Source organism: Rhinolophus sinicus, chromosome 9, assembly GCF_057876585.1.
Source record: "Rhinolophus sinicus isolate RSI-liver-muscle chromosome 9, RSI-T2T, whole genome shotgun sequence".
Lineage (NCBI taxonomy): Eukaryota > Metazoa > Chordata > Mammalia > Chiroptera > Rhinolophidae > Rhinolophus > Rhinolophus sinicus.
In genome coordinates, this window is record NC_142509.1 from 20,103,092 (window position 1) to 20,117,053 (window position 13,962).

Sequence of the window (13,962 nt, forward strand, 5' to 3'; positions counted from 1 at the left end):
AATAAAAACTAAGTATGGATTTCTTATCATAAATCACAATATCACATATGTGTATATATTAGACACACATGTATGTATGTGAGGTGTGGTCAAAAAGTACAGTGAATGTTTTAGTTAAAAAATATGTTACAGTAAAAGACACATTGCCATTAACCCCCCTTAAAATAAGCCCCCGCTTTGAGCACTTATCCCATAGTTCTTGTCACTTTCTGAAGCAGTTCTGAAGTCCTCTTTCATGACTGTATTTAGTTGTGCTGTCGTGGCTGCCTCGATGTCCTGAATCAATTGAAAACATTTACCTTTTGTGGTCATTTGACTTTGGGAAAGAGACAGAAGTCCCACGGTGCCAGATTCAGTGAATGAGGTGGATGAGGACACACCATAATGTTTTCATTAGACAGAAATTGCCATAGGCCAGATGTTATGTGTGACACGGAGCCTTGTCATGATGGAGGATGATTTACAGCACACTTTAAAACACACCTTCTCTCAACCGTAGCTCACACCTCACTGACGAGACCAAACAAGATGAAACTGGTCACACACTGTTACTAAGGTTCCACGTGCTCCTTCCCACGTTGCAGAACCCTGCCTTTCTGTTGGACGGCATTTAGCAGCTGCATTCACCATATTTGTTGATCACACCACATATGTGTATTCATACACACATAATGCACCTATATACACACTTATGTAAATTTTTGAAAAGAATGAGAGGATCTCAAATTTAGTACAAAAGGAAAAATGACAAAGGATAATTAAAATATCTAAAAACGCAAAAATATTAGCTTCCATGGAAACTATAAGCTAAAATAAAATGACAACATACTTGTTAGAAATACAGTCTAAAATATGACCAAGGACATAGTATTTATTACACACGTCACCATGCATAAGCTGGGAGGCCATAGTTACTAGCAGGGCCCTGATGTGTGTCATCCCTACACACTGGCTCCCTATTCACAAGGCACCAAGGCTCACGATACCCTCTCTCATCGAGAAGGTCCAGGTGGCGATTAGGAGCCAGTGGTGAAGGGATGATGGGAAGGAAGCTGCACATGGCAGAAGAACCAGGGCCGAAGAGCTCCCCCTGCAGGAGGAGCAGAGAGCAGCTCCCTCTGTTTTGCGGGTGACTGCTTGTCCCAGGTAAGAGCTGCTTCCGGCTGTGCTTTTATCCCTGAAGGCCCGTGCTGATGCCTGCTGCCCACCATGGGCAGGGGATGGATGTCCCATTGCAGTAACTGCATCGTTTCCTCCCATAGTGTGTCAGGACCACATGCTGAGAGCTCAGAGATTCCTGTCATGATGGTGGCATCTGACCTATGGCTCAGGACCTGTTCACATCTTCCCTCCTCCAAGTCCATGTTCACCAACCGCACAGGCCTCCCAAAGATCCTGTTCTCAGCCCAAACACTCCCTGGTGTTGAAAGCAAATCTTTCAAACAAGAGTTCTATTTGCTAACATGCAGAGTAGTCCTGACATCTATGTCCAAAGTGGGGAAAACAAGGAGAGCTCAGCTGGGGCTTTACTAGATGACTTTGCATCCCAGAGGGACAGAGTCACAGCGGAATCAGGATAGGCTGACGCTCAGCTCACTCCCTGTGACCAGGATCCTGTGAAGTTGTCAGCAATGACACAGAGGTGACAGAAGGGAGGGGCAGTGTCTTTGGTTTGGGAGCAGAAGCCCTCACATGGAGACTGTAGGCAGAAGATTTGTGTTTTGACCCCAGAAACTTGTCCTCATCCAACAGGGTGACAAGTGAAGGAGCAGTACCCTGGAGTAGTGGGCAAGTGGCAAACACTGGGAGTTCTTTTGTTTTTAATTAAGTCTTCATTAGGGTGACAATTCTTATTAAAGTTACATAGATTTCAGGTGTACAATTCTGTATTACATCATCTATAAATCCCATTGTGTGTTCACCACCCAGAGTCAGTTCTCCTTCCATCACCATGCATTTGATCACCTTTACCCTCACCTACCAGCCCCCTCCCCCCTTACCCTCTGGTAACCACTAACTATTGTCTGTGTCTATGAGTTTTTGTGTCTCATTTGTTTGTCTTGTTCTATTGTTGTTTTTAGTTTATATACCACATATCAGTGAAATCATATGGTTCTCTCATTTTTCTGTCTGTCTTATCCACCTCACCCCAGTCAGAATGGCTATCATCAACAAGACAAATAGTAACAAGTGTTGGAGAGGCTGTGGAGAAAAAGGAACCCTCATACACTGTTGGTGGGAATGCAGACTGGTGCAGCCACTATGGAAGGCAGTGTGGAGGTTCCTCAAAAAATTACAAATAGAATTACCATATGACCCAGCAATCCCTCTGCTGGGTATCTACCCAAAAAGTCTGAAAACATTTATCCATAAAGACATGTGTACTCCAATGTTCATTGCAGCTTTATTTATGGTGGCCAAGACAGGGAAACAAATAAAATGTCCTTTCATAGATGAATGGATAAAGAAGTTGTGTTATATATACACAATGGAATACTATGCGGCGGTAAGAAAAGATGATATAGGAACATTTGTGACAACATGGATGGATCTTGAGAGTGTAATGCTGAGCGAAATAAGTCAGAGCTGGTGTTTTTTAATGGAATTTGTCTACTGGGTTTGTTCTGTAGCCCCTCCTAAAGGGATTAGCAAAATAACCTATTCCTATCTATCAGATCTGTTCTGTTTGTTTGGCCAAAAGGAATTTTATGATTAACTTCAAGACACCTTTTCATTCTGTCCTAGAGCAAAGGAGTGATTTCAAAACCTGGAGTTTTAGGATATGGCTGTCTTTGTTTATTCCACCAGGGACCGCCCTATCTACCTAATGATACGCTAACTAACCTGTCTCAACGTGCTCCAGTATCCTGAATACCAGGATTCCTGATCAATGGGTCACGGAGGGCAAGTCTTTCTCCTTCTGATTGTTTGGTGGGGAAAGAATGTTGTGTGGATGTGATACTTGTGACTGTAGAGACATTTTGTCCCCATGTGGGACATAAACCCTGGACACAATATTGTGGCTTGATTGTCCTCTTTCCTCCCAGACAATGTCTGTTCTCTGAAAACATAGGAAACATCCCTATGTTTTCTAAAAAGTATCCTTAGTACCTAGAACCAAGTCAAGCACATAGTAAGTGTTCAGTAAATGGTGTGGACACACATTGTCTGGACAGTCGACTATACTGAGTCAGACACACCTGGATCTTGTGTCCCTTGTGCTGTCCTGACCCTTGATATGGACTGAACTGTGTCTCCTCCAAATCCTATGTCCAAACCCGAACCCCCAACGTGACTGTCTTTGGAGATCAGGCCTCATAGGTGGTAATTAAGGTCACCAAGGTCACGAGGGTCGTGCCCTAATCAAGTAGGGATGTTCTTTTTATAAGACAAGGAAGAGAAACCAGGGGTGAGCGCACACGGAGAACAGGTCCTGTGGGGACTCAGGGAGAATGCAGCCGCTTGTAAGCCAAGGAGAGAGGCCTCAGGAGAAGCCAATCCGCCAATTGTACTTCCAGCCTTCAGAACCGTGAGAACATATGTTTCTGTAGGTTAAGCCGCCCAGTCTGTGTATTATGTTGTGTTGCCCTGGCACTAACACACCGCACATGGCCTCTGTCCCCAGGGCAGCATGTCCCAGCAACCAGGAATTTCTGTTCAGTTTGAGAAAATCTGACAATGTGCGGCCACGAAAGGCAGTCTTTGGTGGCAGAACTTGTCAGGACAAGGGCACACTGTCCAAAGTTTTCTGGGGTGGGTTTGAGACCTAACTTTTAAACCAAACAAAAGAAGAAAGAGCTGATGTCAGAGGAGTGGTGTTTACTCAGAAAAGCCCTATTACGGGAGGACAGCAGGTTTTTGTCTCACTTCCTCACAGGACTGGAGCACTGTGAGCCCCCAACTGGTCTCAACAGACTGGCAGTAATAATCGGCCTCGTCCTCAGCCTGGAGCCCACTGATGGTCAGGGTGCCTGAGTTGCCAGACTTGGAGCCAGAGAATCGGTTGGGGACCCCCGAGGGTCTATTGCTATTACCATAGATGAGGAGTTTGGGGGCCTTTCCTGGGAGCTGCTGGTACCACTGCACACTGTAACCACCCCCGATGTTGGAGCTGCTTCCAGTGCAGGAGATGGTGACACTCTGTCCCGGGGCACCAGACACGGAGGGCAGCTGAGTCAGCACAGACTGGGCCCAGGATCCTGGAAGAGGGAGAGACACAGAGATGGTGATTCTGGGTCTAGAGACAAGAGGAGGAGGCAGGGCCCCATGTGTCTTCCCAGGGTCCCTTCCCCTGTCCCCGTATCCAGTCACCTGTGCAGTGAGCGATGAGGGTGAGGAGGAGAGGGGACCAGGCCATGGTGGAGATGATCACCGAGTCCTGCCTTCTGTGGCCCCACAGCTGAAGCAGAGCTTCCCCCAAATGTCTCCCTTCCCCTCTTCATACTCTGAGAGAGGGAGGGTCCACTCATGCAAATGAGACCCCCAGCTTTCTGATCCCTCACTGGGTTCTGGGTTAGGCCTCTCTGCCTGAGGATGTCAGGTGTGTGGGCAGGGGAGGGGCTGTGTGGGGTACAGGCTGTGGGGAGGTCACAGCTGTGAGCACTGAGCAGAGGGCACCAGGCAGTGCCAGGTGGCTGGTCTCAACTCTGACCACCCCCAGACATTCAGAAATGGACCCTTTGCACCCCCTGGTGCCCAGACACAAAAAATATCTTTGTGATACGGTGACCAGAGCCCATCAGAGACAGCTCCTGCCTCCCCACTGATCGGTCCCCTGGTCACCTGCCTTAAGGTGAGGACACGTGACCCCTGTGGTAGCGGCCCCATCACCTCAGGGCATCTTCATGCTTCACTCAGATTATAGGGGTGTCTGTCTCCATCTCCCTTACCTGTGAAGGTTATTTTTTTCCTTTCCTGTTTCTTCATTTGGAGCATATCCCTCTGTCTTCTCATTTTGTTTGACTTTCTGTATTTCTTACTATGGATGAGATGAAATAGTTATCTCTCGCTCTTGGAAAACGTGGACTTGTGTAGAAGTGACCTCTGTGTAGACTGTGCTGTGTGCTATGACAGGCTGTGTGGAGGCAGGGCAGACACTGCATCACCTGTGGTGCCAGCTGGCCTGCAGGTGTGGGCTCAGGGCAGGTGGCCTGGTGCAGGAGTCTGTGCATTGGAGCCCCGTTGTTCTTGCTGAGGTGATTTCCCGGAGGGGTATCCAGGAACTCTCTACAGAGCCTTCCATGTTGTCCAGATCACCTGGGTAGAGCTCACAGCTGAGCTCTCCAGGTGGAGAGGAAATGAAAACAATGGCGCTCACCTCCTCCTCCAATCCTGGAGACCCCCCTCAGGTCCCACAGCTTTCCCAGTCCCCAACCTTCTCTATGAAGTCTCTCTCTCTCTCTCTCTCTCTCTCTCTCTCTCTCTTTGTTTTGAAGAAGCTGTTCAAGTATCCTTCAGCTGTTTATCAGGAGAAATTGCCCTAAATGTAGGTGTACATTCGTTGTGTCCCAGGGAGAGGTGAGCTCAGAGTCTTCCAATGCCACCATCTTAGACCTGCCCTTGCTAATGAATTGTTCGGTAACGTTTGCATGATTCTTTAATTTCTCATCATCTGTGCTTGAGAGACTCAATTCATGTTAGAACGATTCTTGTTAACTTCTGCTATTCTTAATAACCAAATGTGCCTTGATAAGTTAGATAAAAAATATTGCATGTTTCAAGTGTGGACACCAATTTCAATGTGTGAAGTTCGACGTGGGAGGTGACCTTATGCCAGCAAGCAATTCTGCAACAGCAGCTGGGCTCCCTCTGCTTCAACGCAGTTCTGTCACTATCTACCTGGAGGCAGCGTCAGACTCCACAGGTTACGGGTTCAGTCCCACAAGACTGGCCCCCATTCTCCCAACCCCACCCCAAATTCAGAAGCCACTCACACAAATCCAGGTTATCTATCACCTTTACTTCTGATCAGCTATAGGTGGAAGGTTCCAACGGTTCCTCCCCACACTCCTTGGGTAAGATTAATTTGTTACAGGGGCCCACAGAACTCAGAGGAACATTTTACTTACAGATCAGTGGCTGATTATGAAAGGATATCACTGAGAAATACCCATATGGAAGACATGCACAGGGGAAGCTGCGGGCAAAGTGTGCGGAGCTTCCATGCCCCTTCCAGTGGAGCTAGTCTCCAGCACCTCCAGTGCTCACCTACCCTGAAGCTTTCAGTGCCCAGGTTATTTGGGTTTTCATGGAGGCTTCATTACATAGGCACAATTGATTGACTCATTGGCCATTGACAAGCCATTTCACCTCCAGCCTCGCTCCCCATCCCAGAGGTCAGGAGCCCATGACTGAAAGTTCCAACCCTGTAATCACATGGTTGGTTCTCCTGGCAAATATCTCCCAACCTGAGGTGAGGCCCTAAGGCATCGCATTAAAAAACAGAAGACTCTTTCATAGCTCTCATCACTTAGGAAACTCCAAGGGGTTTAGGAGCTCAGTGACAGAAATGGAATAAAAACTAAGTATGTATTTCTTATCGTAAATCACAATATCAAATATGTGTATATATTAGACACACTTGTATGTATGTGAGGTGTAGTCAAAAAGCACAGTGAATGTTTCAATTAAAAAATATGTTACAGTAAAAGACACATTGCCATTAACCCCCCTTAAAATAAGCCCCCTGCTTTGAGCACTTATCCCATCGTTCTTGCCACTTTCTGAAGCAGTTCTGAAGTCCTCTTTCATGAGTGTCTCTAGTTGTGCTGTCGTGGCTGCCTCGATGTCCTGAATCGGTTGAAAACATTTACCTTTCGTGGTCATTTTGACTTTGGGGAAGAGACACGGTGCCAGATTCGGTGAATGAGGTGGATGAGGACACACCATAATGTTTTCATTAAACAGAAATTGCCATAGGCCAGATGTGATGTGTGACGCAGAGCCTTGTCATGATGGAGGATGATTTACAGCACACTTTAAAACACACCTTCTCTCAACTGTAGCTCACACCTCACTGACGAGACCAAACAAGATGAAACTGGTCACACACTGTTACTAAGGTTCCACGTGCTCCTTCCCACGTTGCAGAACCCTGCCTTTCTGTTGGACGGCACTCAGCAGCTGCGTTCACCATAGTTGTTGATCACACCACGTATGTGTATTCATACACACATAATGCACCTATATACACACTTATATAAACTTTTGAAAAGAATGAGAGGATCTCAAATTTAGTACAAAAGGAAAAATGACAAAGGATAATTAAAATATCTGAAAACAGAAAAATATTATCGTCCGTGGAAACTATAAGCTAAAATACAATGACAACATACTTGTTAGAAATACAATCTAAAATATGACCAAGAACATAGTATTTATTACACACATCACCATGCATAAGCTGGGAGGTCATAGTTACTAGCAGGGCCCTGATGTGTGTCATTCCTACACACTGTCTCCCCTGTCACAAGGCACCAAGGCTCACGATACCCTCTCTCATCGAGAAGGTCCAGGTGGCGATTAGGAGCCAGTGGTGAAGTGATGATGGGAAGGGAGCTGCACATGGCAGAAGGACCAGGGCCCAAGAGCTCCCCCTGCAGGAGGAGCAGAGAGCAGCTCCCTCTGCTTTGTGGGTGACTGCTTGTCCCAGATAAGAGCTGCTTGGGGCTGTGCTTTTATCCCTGAAGGCCCGTGCTGATGCCTGCTGCCCATCATGGACTGAGGGATGGATGTCCCATTGCAGTAACTGCATCGTTTCCTCCCGCAGTGTGTCAGGACCACATGCTGAGAGCTCAGAGGTTCCTGTCATGATGGTGGCATCTGACCTTGGCTCAGGACCTGTTCATATCTTCCCTCCTCCAAGTCCATGTTCACCAACCGCACAGGCCTCCCAAAGCTCCTGTTCTCAGCCCAAACACTCCCTGGTGTTGAAAGCAAATCTTTCAAACAAGAGTTCTATTTGCTAACATGCAGAGTACTCCTTACATCTATGTCCAAAGTGGGGAAAACAAGGAGAGCTCAGCTGGGGCTTTACTACACGACTTTGCATCCCAGAGGGGCAGAGTCACAGCGGAATCAGGATAGGCTGACGCTCAGCTCACTCCCTGTGACCAGGATCCTGTGAAGTTGTCAGCAATGACACAGAGGTGACAGAAGGGAGGGGCAGTGTCTTTGGTTTGGGAGCAGAAGCCCTCACATGGAGACTGTAAGCGGAAGATTTGTGTTTTGACCCCAGAAACTTGTCCTCATCCAACAGGGTGACAAGTGAAGGAGCAGTACCCTGGAGTAGTGGGCAAGTGGCCAACACTGGGAGTTCTTTTTTTTTTAATTAAGTCTTTATTGGGGTGACAATTCTTATTAAAGTTACATAGATTTCAGGTGTACAATTCTGTATTACATCATCTATAAATCCCATTGTGTGTTCACCACCCAGAGTCAGTTCTCCTTCCATCACCATGCATTTGATCACCTTTACCCTCACCTACCACCCCCCTTACCCTCTGGTAACCACTAACTATTGTCTGTGTCTATGAGTTTTTGTTTCTCATTTGTTTGTCTTGTTCTTTTGTTGTTTTTCGTTTATATACCACATATCAGTGAAATCTTATGGTTCTCTCATTTTTCTGTCTGTCTTATCCATCTCACCCCATTCAGAATGGCTATCATCAACAAGACAAATAGTAACAAGTGTTGGAGAGGCTGTGGAGAAAAAGGAACCCTCATACACTGTTGGTGGGAACGCAGACTGGTGCAGCTGTTATGGAAGGCAGTGTGGAGGTTCCTCAAAAAATTACAAATAGAATTACCGTATTACCCAGCAATCCCTCTCCTGGGTAACTCCCCAAAAAACCTGAAAACATTTATCCATAAAGACAAGTGTGCTCCAATGTTCATTGCAGCTTTATTTACGGTGGCCAAGACATGGAAACAAACAAAATGTCCTTCGATAGATGAATGGATAAAGAAGTTTTGGTATATATACACAATGGAATACTATGCGGCGGTAAGAAAAGATGATATAGGAACATTTGTGACAACATGGATGGATCTTGAGAGTGTAATGCTGAGCGAAATAAGTCAGAGCTGGTGTTTTTTAATGGAATTCGTCTACCGGGTTTGTTCTGTAGCCCCTCCTAAGGGGATTAGCAGAATAACCTATTCCTACCTGTCAGATCTGTTCCCTTTGTTTGGCCAAAAGGAATTTTATGATTAACTTCAACACACTGTTTCATTTCATCCTGGAGTGAAGGAGTGATTTCAAAACCTGGAGTTTTAGGATATGGCTGTCTTTGTTTATTCCACCAGGGACCGCCCTGTCTACCTAATGATACGCTAACTAACCTGTCTCAATTTGCTCCAGTATCCTGAATACCAGGATTCCTGATCAATGGGTCAGGGAGGGCAAGTCTTTCTCTTTCTGATTGTTGGGTGGGGGAGGGGTGTTGTGTGGATGTGATACCTGTGACTATAGAGACATTTTGTCCCCATGTGGGACATAAACCCTGGACACAATATTGTGGCTTGATTGTCCTCTTTCCTCCCAGACAATGTCTGTTCTCTGAAAACATAGGAAACATCCCTATGTTTTCCACAAAGTATCCTTAGTACCTAGAACCAAGTCAAGCACATAGTAAGTGTTCAGTAAATGGTATGGACACACATTGTCTGGACAGTCGACTATACTGAGTCAGACACACCTGGATCTTGTGTCCCTTGTGCTGTCCTGACCCTTGATACGGACTGAACTGTGTCTCCTCCAAATTCCTATGTCCAAACCCCAACCCCCAACGTGACTGTCTTTGGAGATCAGGCCTGGTGGGTGGTAATTAAGGTCACCGAGGTTATGAGGGTTGTGCCCTAATCAAGTAGGGCTGGTGTTTTTATAAAACGAGGAAGAGAAACCAGGGTTAGTGCATACAGAGAACAGGCCATGTGAGGCCTCAGGGAGAATGCAGCCGCCTGTAAGCGAAGGAGAGAGACCTCAGAAGCCAATCCGCCAATTGTACTTCCAGCCCTCAGCACCGTGAGAACATACATTTCTGTTGGTTAAGCCGCCCAGTCTGTGTATTATGTTGTGTTGCCCTGGCACTAACACACCCCACATGGACTCTGTCCCTAGGGCAGCCTGTCCCAGCACCCAGGAATTTCTGTTCAGTTTGAGAAAATCTGACAATGTGAGGCCACCAAAGGCAGTCTTTGGTGGCGGAACTTGTCAGGACAAGGACACACTGTCTAAAGTTTTCTGGGGTGGGTTTGAGACCTAACTTTTAAACCAAACAAAAGAAGAAGGAGCTGATGTCAGAGGAGTGGGGTTTACTCAGAAAAGCCCCATTACAGGGGGGACAGCAGGTTTTTGTCTCACTTCCCCACAGGCCTGGAGCACTGTGCGAGCACTGAGACTTTTGTCATAGGTCTCACAGTAATAATCGGCCTCGTCCTCAGCCTGGAGCCCACTGATGGTCAGGGAGGCCGAGATGCCAGATTTGGAGCCAGAGAATCGGTCAGAGACCCCTGAGGATCTATTCCTATTACCATAGATGAGGAGTTTGGGGGCCGATCCTGGAAGCTGTTGGTACCACTGCACATAATATCCCCCAATGTTGGAGCTGCTTCCAGTGCAGGAGATGGTGACACTCTGTCCCGGGGCCCCAGACACGGAGGGCGGCTGAGTCAGCACAGACTGGGCCCAGGATCCTGGAAGAGGGAGAGACACAGAGATAGTGATTCTGGGTCTAGAGACAAGGGGAGGAAGCAGGGCCTCATGTGTCTTCCCAGGGTCCCTTCCCCTGTCCCCGTATCCAGTCACCTGTGCAGTGAGCGATGAGAATGAGGAGGAGAGGGGACCAGGCCATGGTGGAGATGATCACCGAGTCCTGCCTTCTGTGGCCCCACAGCTGAAGCAGAGCTTCCCCCAAATGTCTCCCTTCCCCTCTTCATACTCTGAGAGAGGGAGGGTCCACTCATGCAAATGAGACCCCCAGCTTTCTGATCCTTCACTGGGCCCTGAGTCAGGCCTCTCTGCCTGAAGATGTCAGGGGTGTGGGCAGGGGAGGGGCTGTGTGGGGCCCAGGGTGTGGGGAGGTCACAGCTGTGAGCACTGAGCAGAGGGCACCAGGCAGTGCCAGGTGGCTGGTCCCAGCTCTGATCACCCCAGTCCCTCAGAAATGGGCCCTTTGCACCCCCTGGTGCCCAGACACAGACATATCTTCGTGATATGGTGACTAGAGCCCATCAGAGACAGCTCCTGCCTCCCCACTGATCTGTCCCTTGTTCATCTGCCTTAAGAAGAGGACATGTGACCCCTGAGGTAGCCTCATCACCTCAGGGCTGTCTTTATGCTGTACTCAGATTACAGGGGTGTCTGTCCCCATCTCCCTTGGCTGTGAAGTTTATTTTTTCTTTCCCTGTTTCTTCATTTGGCGCATATTCCTCTGTCTTCTCATTTTGTTTGACTTACTCTATTTGTTACTGCATTTGTTATGAATTAGATGAAATAGTTATCTCTCCCAGTTTGAACATGTGGACTTGTGCAGAAGTGACCTCTGTGTATACTGTGCTCTGTGCTGTGACGGGCTCGTTGGGGTCAGGGCAGACACTGCATCACCTGTGATGCCAGCTGGCCTGTAGGTGTGGGCTCAGGGCAGGTAGCCTGGTGCAGGAGTGTGTGCACTGAGGCCCCGTTGTTCTTGCGGGAGTGAGGTTCCAGTGGGGTGTCCAGGAACCCTCCACTGAGGCCTTACACAGTGTCCAGAGCACCTGCGTCAAGCTCCCAGCTGAGCTCTCCAGGTGGAGAGGAAATGGAAACAATGGCGCTCACCTCCTCCTCCAACCCTGAAGACTCCCCTCAGATCCCACTGCTTTCCCAGTCCCCAGCCTTCTCTATGAAGTCCCTCTCTCTCCTTTGTTGTGCAGAAGCTGCTCAATTCTTCCTCAGTTTTGTCTCGGGAGAAATTGCCCTAAATGTAGGTGTACATTCATTGTGTTCCTGGGAGAGGTGAGCTCAGTGTCTTCCAATGACACCATCTCAGACCTGCCCTTGCTAATACATTGTTTGATAACATTTGCATGATTCTTTAATTTCTCATCATCTGTGTTTGAGAGGCTCAATGCATGTTAGAACGATTCTTGTTAACTTCTGCTTTTCTTAAACCAAATGTGCCTCTGAGAGGTTAGATAAAAAGTATTGTATGTTTAAAGTGTGGACACCAATTTCAATGTGTGTAGTTGTGGCTGGAGGTGACCTCACACCAGCAAGCAATTCTGCAACAGCAGCTGGGCTCCCTCTGATTCAACTCAGTTCTGTCACTATCTACCTGGAGGCAGCATCAGATTCCACAGGTTACGGGTTCAGTCCCACAAGACTGGCCCCCATTCTCCCAACCCCACCCCAACTTCAGAAGCCAGTCACACAAATCCAGGTTATCTATCACCTTTACTTCTGATCAGCTATAGATGGAAGGTTCCAACGGTTCCTCCCCACCCCCCTTGGGTAAGATTAATTTACTGCAGGGGCTCACAGAACTCGGAGGAACATTTTACTTACAAACTCAATGGCTGATTATGAAAAGATATAACTCAGAAATAGCCAGATGGAAGAGATGCATGGCGTGAACTTCGGGGAAAGTGTGACCCCAATTTCCAGTGTTGCTACACTCTAGCACTGCTGAGTGTTCACCTACCCTGAAGCTTTCAGTGCCCAGGTTATTTGAGTTTTCATGGAGACTTAATTACACAGGCACAATTGATTGAATCATTGGCCATTGAATAGTCATTTAACCCCCAACACCTCTTACCTCTCCAAATGTCAGGAGACTATGACTGAAAATTCCAATCCTCTAATCACATGGTTGGTTCTCCTGGCAACTAGCTCCCAACCTAAGGGAAGTCCCAAAGTCATCTCATTAACAAACAAAAGACTCTTACAGCTCTCATCACTGCAGAAAGTCATGGGTTTCAGGGGCTCAGTCCCAGAAATGGAATAAAGACCAAACTTATATTTCTGATCATAAATCACAATGTCACGTATCTGTATATATTACACACACTTATATGTGAGGTGTGATCAATAAGTACACAAGATGTTTAAATTTTAAAAAAAATTACAGTAAAATACACATTGCCATTAATCGCCCTGAAAATACTCCACCTTGCTTTGATTCTTCCTCCAATTCTGCTTATGGGGCCCCCACATCCTGTTATCTCACATCCTAGGCCCTGATTCATTTCATTGGCAAATGCTAAACATATTGACCTGAGCAAAAGCAGGACTTCACGGAAATGGTGGTATAAAATGGAGGTTATTTATTATAATAGCGGCTGGGACCATAAGGCTCTAGATTCAAAATAACTAAAATGTACTCAATGCCATCAATAAAAATGAACCAGAGAGGGAATATAACTGAAGAGAAAGACGTGAACCTATCTCTCCTGAAGATTCACAGCTCAGGGAATGACCAGCAAATCCAGGTCCAGCAGGAGGGGGATCCATGGGGTCTGGCAGAGATGGAACTGGATCCTCCCGATGACACAAGCTGGACTTCTGCTCTCCTTCCACCCCATCCTCATCCACACCCACCATGTGTGGGCAACTGTTTTTCCTTCTGAAATCAAACTGATTGCGTTTGTACGGGGAGACCAGTAAGAAAAGGACTTATTTTCACTGACCCCGTCCTCTGCTATTAGTAGCAAGTGTCAGAGGAAGACACAGCCTGAGCGGGTGCAGGTCACAGGCAGGGATAGAGGAGGGACGGGTCACACAGGAGTGGAGGGCAGGTCGTGACCTCACTTCACCAGGGAGCAATAGCTTTTGGTGACATGGAGGTTAAAGCCAGCTGTGTGACAGTGATCATCTGTCTCGTCCTCAGTCTGGAGCCCAGAGCTGGTCAAGGAGACCGAGCTGACAATCCCAGAGCTGAGAAAATCAGGCTGGGAACCCGAAGGTCAATCAGTGCTGTGCTAACT

The 13,962-nt window shown here is 47.3% G+C and overlaps 1 long non-coding RNA gene across 1 annotated transcript; it reads right to left on the minus strand.

The window, feature by feature from the left end:
• Positions 1-10,299: 10,299 nt before the first annotated feature.
• Positions 10,300-11,039, minus strand: LOC141569258 (uncharacterized). Its single transcript, XR_016022452.1, has 2 exons — positions 10,808-11,039; positions 10,300-10,695 (listed from the first exon to the last, which is right to left on the minus strand). It is a non-coding gene; the product is annotated as an uncharacterized LOC141569258 (long non-coding RNA).
• Positions 11,040-13,962: the final 2,923 nt, after the last annotated feature.